Raw genomic sequence first — 8,481 nt, forward strand, 5'->3', positions numbered from 1 at the left:
GGAGACAAGACAGGATTCTGATCAAGTCTCTTTTATTGGGGGTAAAACACGGGGATCTATAGAGAGGGAAGGGAACATGTACATAGGTGATAGGCTGGTCTTGGGTGGCTGGTCTTGGGTGGCAATTCCCTCCTTGGGTCCAAGGAGAGAATTGGCCAACAGTTCACACTGGGTCTGCGGAGTTTCGCACCTTGCGCATGCGTATTGCTGTGGTCACCTGAGTAGAGGCGGGAGGGGGAGAACAAAGAAGCAGGGAGGAGAAGAATAAGGAAATGACAGGGCAGATTTGTGAACTCCGCCATGTCGTGAGATCCGCCATGTTGTGAGATCCGCCATGTTGTGGGAGGTTGTAAATAGGTCTCACAGCGGGTGGCTCCCTACACATTGGAAGTTATCAACCCAAGCAAGTCTACAGAGTCAGATTTGAGAGGCCAACGAAAGCGTCTCAGTAGATTTCTTTCTTATTTGGTGTTGGAGAAAAGGATGAGGTAGAAATTATGTCAGGATGGGCTGTGTATAAATGAAGGTCTGGAGGGGGAAAGAGGCTCTGGGGCTCTTTGTAATATAAGATTATGTCACGATTGAAAAAAAGAGACAAAGGCAACAAAAAATTAACCTATTGGTTTATAAATATGTGCATAAATATACATATCTATATGCACACACATGCACATGCATAAATATATACATATATATGCTATAAATCAGGAAAGCAACCTTCAAGTAGGTGTAGGTGTTATCATTTTTATATGACAAAATGGAAATAACTTAACAATGCACCATGTGCTTGGTATGCAGTAGATGTCAATGTACACATTTTTATTTCACCCGGTCACCCACTTGAGATTAGAAAGGTGGAGAGATGACTGCATGTCCTCAAACCTCACAGATAACTGCACAGCCCAGCTTCAGTTCTCTCCTTGGTCGCCACTCATCCCAACTCAGTACCTGGTGAAGCGGCAGCCCAGCATGTGGCTCTACCAGACTTAAATCTCTCCAGGCCTTACCCGAGGAGGTCACCAGTCCTCTGCCAAGGCAGGTGAGTCCTCCAACATGGAGCATCTCAGCCTAGATGTCAGGGATGTGGCTAGGAGACCTCTTGCTCTCCCACCAAAGCCACAAAGTTCAAGTGTGTTTTCCCTGCTGGAGGCAGAGTACCCAAGGGGCCGGGCAGTGTGTGCAGGTGAACGGGAAGCCATTGGCAGGTACACAGTGAGGCCAACCTGGCTGCCAGCTTGAAAGGAATCCTGACCACCGCAGCACCCTTGGGGACTTCAGGAAAGAAACTCTGTGTTCCCGTTGGTCATACTGGGTCAAAATGTATTCAAAGGTTGGATGGACTCCAGGGAGGTCCTGTATGTGTACCTGGGTACTGGAAATTAGAAGGGTCCAGGTGAGGTCACCCTCTGAGGAGAAACCAGAGGGAAATCAAGTTACTCCACTCTTCAGACTGACCCAAATAGCAACAAAGAGGTTCAGAGGGAAGGAATCTGAAGCCCACAATTTAAGAGTAAGCCACATGAAAAGAGCGGAGCATTCCCCTCAGACTAGGAGATTCCGGTTCAGGGGTGCCAGGCTGATAAGTCTACACAAGCAGAGTACCCCTGATTAACAGGCTCCAAAGGATTACACCCATATGGATCTGACTCATTCCCCAGGCAGGTACAGCCCCACATTTCCTGGACTTCTCAAAGCCCTGGCAGGTGTGGAGTTTTGTCGGGTGAGGACATTGGGCGCCTGTGATACTATGATTAAGCTGGGCCCACCCCTTCCCACCTCCCAAGGTAGATGCCCTTAGTGGACATCATTAGAAGGTGGCTGCCCACGGCAATGGGCGCATTCACTCCTATCCATCCTATGGCTCGCAAGGCTAAGATACACGTCCTTAAACGTAGGGCACTGGGACCCCCTTCTTGTCTTGGCCTTCCTCTCACTCCAGAACCACTTGGATCTGCTACAGCCAGCTCCATATTTTTTGGCCACCTCCCACCCCTACCCCACAGCACCCAGCTCTTCACTGATGGGTAGTGGGCTCCATATTACTTACCAGACTAATTCTGGCTTTCCTCCTGGGAACCATAATTCATGATGTGTCCGCAGATTGCCGTCCCAACCATAGGTTAACCCATTTCTTGCTTGAGTTCTCCCAACATGGCCTTTCAGAATGTGTGGCCTTTGTTAGGGTCTCCTTTTTATAACAGAAAATTTTATTGACGTGTATCATTCATACATGAACATACATGAACAATAAGTGCATAATAGAAGTTGTGAACTTACACAACAATGCATCTCATCATACAAGGGTCCCATACAGCATGCCACCACCAACACCTTGCATTGCTGTGAAACATTTGTTAAACACTATGAAAGAGCATCTTACTATTACTTAATATTACTACTAACTATAGCCCATATCTTACATTTGGGTATATTTTTCCCCCAACCCACTTGATTATTAACAACTGTATTAGTATTATATATTTATTATAGTTCATAAGAGAATGTTCTCATATTTGTTCTGTTATCCACAGTCCCTCTTTCACCATTGGATCCCCTGTGTTACACAGTCTCATGCCTTGTACAATACATTCAAAGTGCACTCAGTGGCTCTCATGTTCATCACAGAGTTGCGTTATCACCTCCAGGACTCCTTTTTAATGTTTGCGTCTTGCTTTCTCAACTGGACTGTTGCAGAGACCCTGTGTTTTTTTGCTAATTACATTCATTATGAATCCTAAACTACTAATGAGCCTCCTTCCCTGCATCCCCACAAAAATCTGTCTAAATAAGGAGAAGAAAACTAACTCGACAGGATCAATGCCTTTTCTGAAATTCTAATTGCTATGTGTTGTATTCATATTTAATATTGTGTGCAAAGCATATTTAATAAAAAAAGATGAAAAGAAAATTAGAAGAATTTGATATAGAATAACGAAAATCTGCAAATCCTTTAAAAAATAGAACAAGTATCTCCTTCCTCATTTTTTTCAAATCTCCCATTAACAAAACAACAAGGACAGTATATTTCAGAGCAAATTTCTTCAGGCTTAAGTTTGTTGAGTTGGTGAGTTCTCCTGTACAGGTATTCTTATTTTTAATTCTTAAGCATTTGTTTAGGCAAGAGAGTAAAGAGTTTATTAAGAAACAAGAAAAGAGATAGTACACACCTGAGGCATGGGTGCAGGCCATGCTAAAGCGTGAGATGTGCACGTGGGACCCCTGGGTAGGTCTTTGTAAGGACTTTCCTCCAACCCCTTCACCATATCAAGGAGGGATCTAAGCTATTTGCTGTCCTGATTGGTTGCCTTTCTGCCTTCACCTGCCAGCTTTCTGGGAACCAATGGGGAGGTCTTTGTGATTGGAGTTATCTAGGACTTCTTTTGACCCCAGGACTTTCAAATGGGACCTTGTGACCAGGGTCTCTGGTGGGATTTTGGTTATAACAGTTATGGCTTTGTTCTCAAGTAGCTGCTTCCTCCCAGGAGGTTTCTAGGCAGGGTCTCATGGCTATGTTCTGACCAGGGGTCCCAGCTGTTATGGCTTTACTCTGACCAGCTGCCTTCCCGACCCTATGCTAACCTGGCTCAACTCTCCCCTCAGAGAGTTTACACCCTTATTTTTAAGGGGAGCTGAAGGGTGATGGTCATTCTTCTGTAGCTGCTTCTTGCTGGTTAGGGTCAGGACTATTCTCTGCCTGACAGGTTCTAAAACTCTCTGGCGATTCTACTGAGGTTGAGAGAAGGCTGGTCTGGAACCATGGTTGGAACTGGACGAAACCCCCACATGACTGATACCCTGTTCTGGAATTTGATGATTTTGGAAGAAATTAACTTAGAATGTTTAAGATACATGGTCATACTAAAAGGATAAGGAGGAGGGTGGTAAGTGGCCCCAAAAAGGGTTTAGTGGCTATTTGTTTTTTTCTGTTCCAAGTACGTTGTCTTTTAGCATCCTTAGAATTTTTCTATTATACTTTTCCATTTTTTTCTTATTGATTTGTCATAACTCTTTTTTTAAATAAAGGAAGGATACATCTCTTTTGCCCATATATTCAGAATCAGTAATTCCTCCTCCCCCCCATTTGCCATTTGTCTAACTTTGCAAATTCTGAGTAGATCAGTCCTTACTAGTTAGCTAACTCAACACTCACTGCCAATCCCTTTCTCCACTGCCTGCCTTCCACTCTGCAAACTAAAAAGGAAATTCTGGTTTTCCTTGTATGTAGGAGTGGCCTGTGATACAGCCCTAGCCACTGCGACAGCAACAGGAGTCTGTCAGAGGGATTCTGTGAATGTTTTTGCTTTGTATAAAAAAGTAGATATTGGGGGACGGCATGTGGCTCAAGGAGTTGAGCACCCGCCTCCCACATGGGAGGTCCTGGTTTCGGTTCCCAATGACTCCTAAAGAAGACAAACAATGAGCAGACATCAAGCAAAAACAACGAGGAAGCAATGAGCTGACAATGAGCAAAAAACCAAACGAGCAGGGGGTGGGTGTGGCTCTAGCAGTTTAGTGCTCACCTTCCACATGGGAGGTCTCGGGTTTAGTGCCTGGTGCCTCTCAAAGAAAATGAACAAACAAACAATGAGCAGACAATGAGTGCGAACAACAAGCAGAAACAGTGAGTAAACAGATAAGAGAGCCATCTCAGCTGAAGGTCCATGCCCACGGAGAGCTGGCGCAGCAAGACGATGCAACAAAGGGAGACAAGCAGACACAGAAGAACACACAGCGAGTGGACACAGAGCAGACAGCAAGCAAGTGGCAAGAAGGGGGGGGAGAAAGAAATAAAATAATAAATCTTAAAAAAAGTATGTTAGTAAATGTTTAGGAATAAAATAGCACTTATATAATATGATAAAGAACATTTATCTGAAATCAATGAACAACAACAACAAAACAGTAAAATATAGACCTTCTCTCTCAACTCAAGGACATTTTTTAGTACTTAGTAGTCCTAGATTCTACTCTAGCCTGATTTTTAAAATTTTTATATTACATTTAATAGTTTTTATTTTCTTGCCAGAAAGACTACAGGACTCTATTTATTTTTGTTGCTTAAAATATTTTCCAGGACATGACTAGGTTTGATCTCCCCTACTAAAGAGTGGTTCCTATTAATTCTTACTGGACCTACATGGTTTCTTCAAATTGGGAGTATTTCACTCTTTATCCTGTTTCATTTCTTCTGTTTTTTCCCCCTCAGGAATGCATGCACTGGATTTACATTCACCTTTCTCCAAGTACATCTCATTTCTCAGATGTTTCTCTCGGACTTTTTCCTCTGCATTCGAAACAAACAGCTCGGTTTGCCCACCACATCACCAATTTCATTTTCAGTAGCTTCCTCCTACTTCAGGAGTAGGTTTTACTTTTGCTGTAGTGTTTTCAGCTTCCTGGTAAGCCTTCCTCACCACACCATCTCCGTTTCACCTTAACCTGGAGAGTTCTTGTTGAAATTGGGGGATGATGGATTCCTCTAGGTTCTTGGCTATGCTACATGAAAGAATTTAAGGACATGCCCATTTAGTTAGGCCAGTAAAAAGAATCCATTGAGAATTGGGAGAAAAGAACAGCGTTTATCGAGAAATGGGAGAAGAGAACACGATTACTCAACTGAGATAGCAGGTGATCTCCTCTAGGCAGTGTTTGGGGATCGTGGGGCTGCCTGTACTGAGCCATTATTTGCTCCTCCCTTTCCTAATGTTGGGGGAGGGGCCCCGCTATTTGCTGTTCTGACTGGTCACCCCCCAAGGGGCCAACGCGGAGCCGCCTTGAGGGTATCTGGGGCTTCCCTTGACCCCAGAGAGATCCTATTCCAATCTCACTCCAAATGCGATTCTCGTGGGGTCCCGCCGGCAGCCTTCTTGGCGGTGGTCTTTCCCTCAGGGGGTTCCCAGGCAGAGTTCCATGGTCGTGTGTTTCACGGGGAATGTTTTTCTGCCAGGTCTTGGGCTCGTTTTCCCTTTTCCTAAGTTACGCTGCCTCTTCATCTCAGCCTGTGGTCGCCATGTAGCCATGTACTCTTTTTCAAACAGGCCATGCCTTCTTATTTTAAAATTTTGCTTTGCTTTGTTTGTTTTAACCCTTCTTTGCATTTTGTCATTTAAAGAAAATGCTGTGAGGACTTTCCGGCTGCAAAGACATTAATGCTGAAATGTCGAGGACAGGAGAGTCTCATCAATAGTGACTTTCCCTCTTCCAAGGTAGAGTCCCTGGGGTTATTTCTGATATTTATGCGCTTAGTCATTCTTTAAGGCTGAAGACTATTACAATGATGAAGAATATCAGGGATATAATGGTGGAATCAGGAAGAGATAATAAAATAATAAAACCAGAAGTACGTGGGGGTCATAACTGACCTAAACACATTTTCCCCTTAATAATATATATCAGCAGAGGACTTCTGGGAAGATGGAGGATTAGAGAGGTGGAGGAACCACTTCTCTCCCAGAAAAAATAGCTGGAGGTCCAGGAAAGACTGTCTGGGGGACTGCTCTGGGGCTTCGGATACCAGGGGAAGGCAACACTGAAGAGAGAGGGGCTAAGGAAAGGAGTCTTACCTGGCTGAAAAATCCCCGTGGGTAAAGCTGCAAAAGCAGCAGCAGGCAGAGTCCTCTTCCCCAAGGAAAGGGAGAGGGAGGGGACACCGCCTACAGAAATTCAGATTCTGGCCAGGAAACTTGTTCCGCTGCATTGCAGGGGTCCCACCCTTCCAGGCCATGGGGCCATGACATCGTTTGCCCTGAGAGCCCTGGGGAGCTAAAGATAATTTGCCTTCTCAAAGACCCACCCTACTGCCCTGGTTTGGTTGCTGAAGAGGCAGAGGGAAGGAGGGTATAGCCAGCCAAGGGTGGAGAACAGCCTCTGAAGAAGTTTGTTTGTGAGGCTTGTCCAGCCCTGAGGACACTGCTTCAGTACCACCCAGTTGCCTGACAAGTTACTCTGAATGCGTTCCCCCCTAGCGCCTGGGGTCTGAGCTGAGAGGTCTTCCAAAGAGCACCATCTGCTGACCAGACCAGGAAAGTGCATGAAAAGGTAAAATAATAAGACAAGCAGGTGTCATTACTGCCACCTTCTCCAAGGCCCTTGGAAACTGTCCTGCACCCCATTACTGGGTCCTCCTACTCAATATTTTGAAATCAAACATCTGACAAGGGTCTAATACCCATGATATATAAATAGATTCTACAACTCAGTAATAAAAAGACATCACCCAATTAAAAAATGGGCAAAAGACCTAAACAGACATTTTTCTAAAGAAGAAATACAAATGGTGAAAAAAACACATGAAAAATTACTCAGCATCACTAGCTATTAGGGAAATGCAAATCAAAGCTACTATGAGATACAGTTTCATACCTACTAAAATGGCCACTATCAACAAAACAGAAAACTGTAAGTGTTGAGAGGCTGTGAAGAGATAGGAATGCTTATTCACTGCTGGTGTGAATGTAGAATGGTACAGCCACTGTTGAAGTCTATTTAGTTAAATATAGATCTACCATGTGACCTATTAATTCCACTACCAGTTATTTACCCAGAAGAACGGAGAACAGTGACATAAAAAGACATCTGCACACTGATGTTCATAATAACATTATTCACAGTTGCCAAAAGGTGGAAACAACCCAGTTGTCCATTAACTGACAAATGGATAAACAAACTGTGGTATATACACACAATGGAATATTATTCAGCTGTAAGAAGAAATGAAGTCGTGAAGCACATGGCAACATGGATGAACCTGGAGGACATTATGTTGAGTGAAGCAAGCCATGCACCAAAGGACAAATATTGTATGACTTAACTATTATGACCTAAATATAATGAGCAAACTCATGGAATTAATAGCTTGAATATAAGTCACCAGAGTAAAGAATGCGGTTAGATAATGTAGAGCTGAGGCTTAATCTGTGCAGAATTGGTAAAAAGTTGTTTGTAAATGTTTGGAAATGAATTGCAAGCACATCTTAGGATTTGTAATTAGTAGTGCTTAAATATGGGCATGATAGTGGTTGGTTTTTTTTTTTTTTTGAATAATGAAAAGTCTGTAATATTGACTTAAGTGATAAATGCATAATTTAGTGATTGTATCAGATGTCGCTGATTTTACACTTTAGATAAATTGTATAGTTTATGAACAAAAATAATAATAGGATAGGTTGGGAGAAAAACACACCAATTGTAAAATTGTCAAAGCAGTAATTCTTTGACAATGCTCTTTCATAATGTGTTACAAATGCTTCACAATAATGCAAGGTATTTGTTGTAAGATGATGTGTGGGAGCCCCGTATAATGTTATGCATGTTAGTTTTGTAAGTTCAAAACTTTTACTATACACTTATTGTTTATGTACTATACACTGACGTTCATGTGTGAATGATATACTTCAATAAATTTTTTAAGTGAAAAAAAAATATATATTTATCAACAAATTACCATGCGTCTTAGTTTCCCAGCTGCTACATAAAAGAAAT

The 8,481-nt window shown here is 42.9% G+C and overlaps 1 long non-coding RNA gene across 4 annotated transcripts; it reads right to left on the reverse strand.

The window, feature by feature from the left end:
• Positions 1 to 21: 21 nt before the first annotated feature.
• LOC111760362 (uncharacterized) lies at positions 22 to 6,936 on the reverse strand. 4 transcript variants are annotated; one of them, XR_009182719.2, is made up of 6 exons: positions 6,564 to 6,936; positions 5,234 to 5,496; positions 2,278 to 2,340; positions 2,048 to 2,188; positions 1,224 to 1,406; positions 22 to 217 (listed from the first exon to the last, which is right to left on the reverse strand). It is a non-coding gene; the product is annotated as an uncharacterized lncRNA (long non-coding RNA). The 4 variants fall into 4 exon arrangements; XR_009182718.2 differs by lacking the exon at positions 22 to 217 and having other exon boundaries at positions 690 to 1,406; XR_009182720.2 differs by lacking the exons at positions 22 to 217; positions 5,234 to 5,496 and having other exon boundaries at positions 690 to 1,406; positions 6,564 to 6,927.
• Between the last annotated feature and the right edge of the window lie 1,545 nt (positions 6,937 to 8,481).

The sequence above is a fragment of the Dasypus novemcinctus genome, chromosome 22, assembly GCF_030445035.2.
Source record: "Dasypus novemcinctus isolate mDasNov1 chromosome 22, mDasNov1.1.hap2, whole genome shotgun sequence".
Lineage (NCBI taxonomy): Eukaryota > Metazoa > Chordata > Mammalia > Cingulata > Dasypodidae > Dasypus > Dasypus novemcinctus.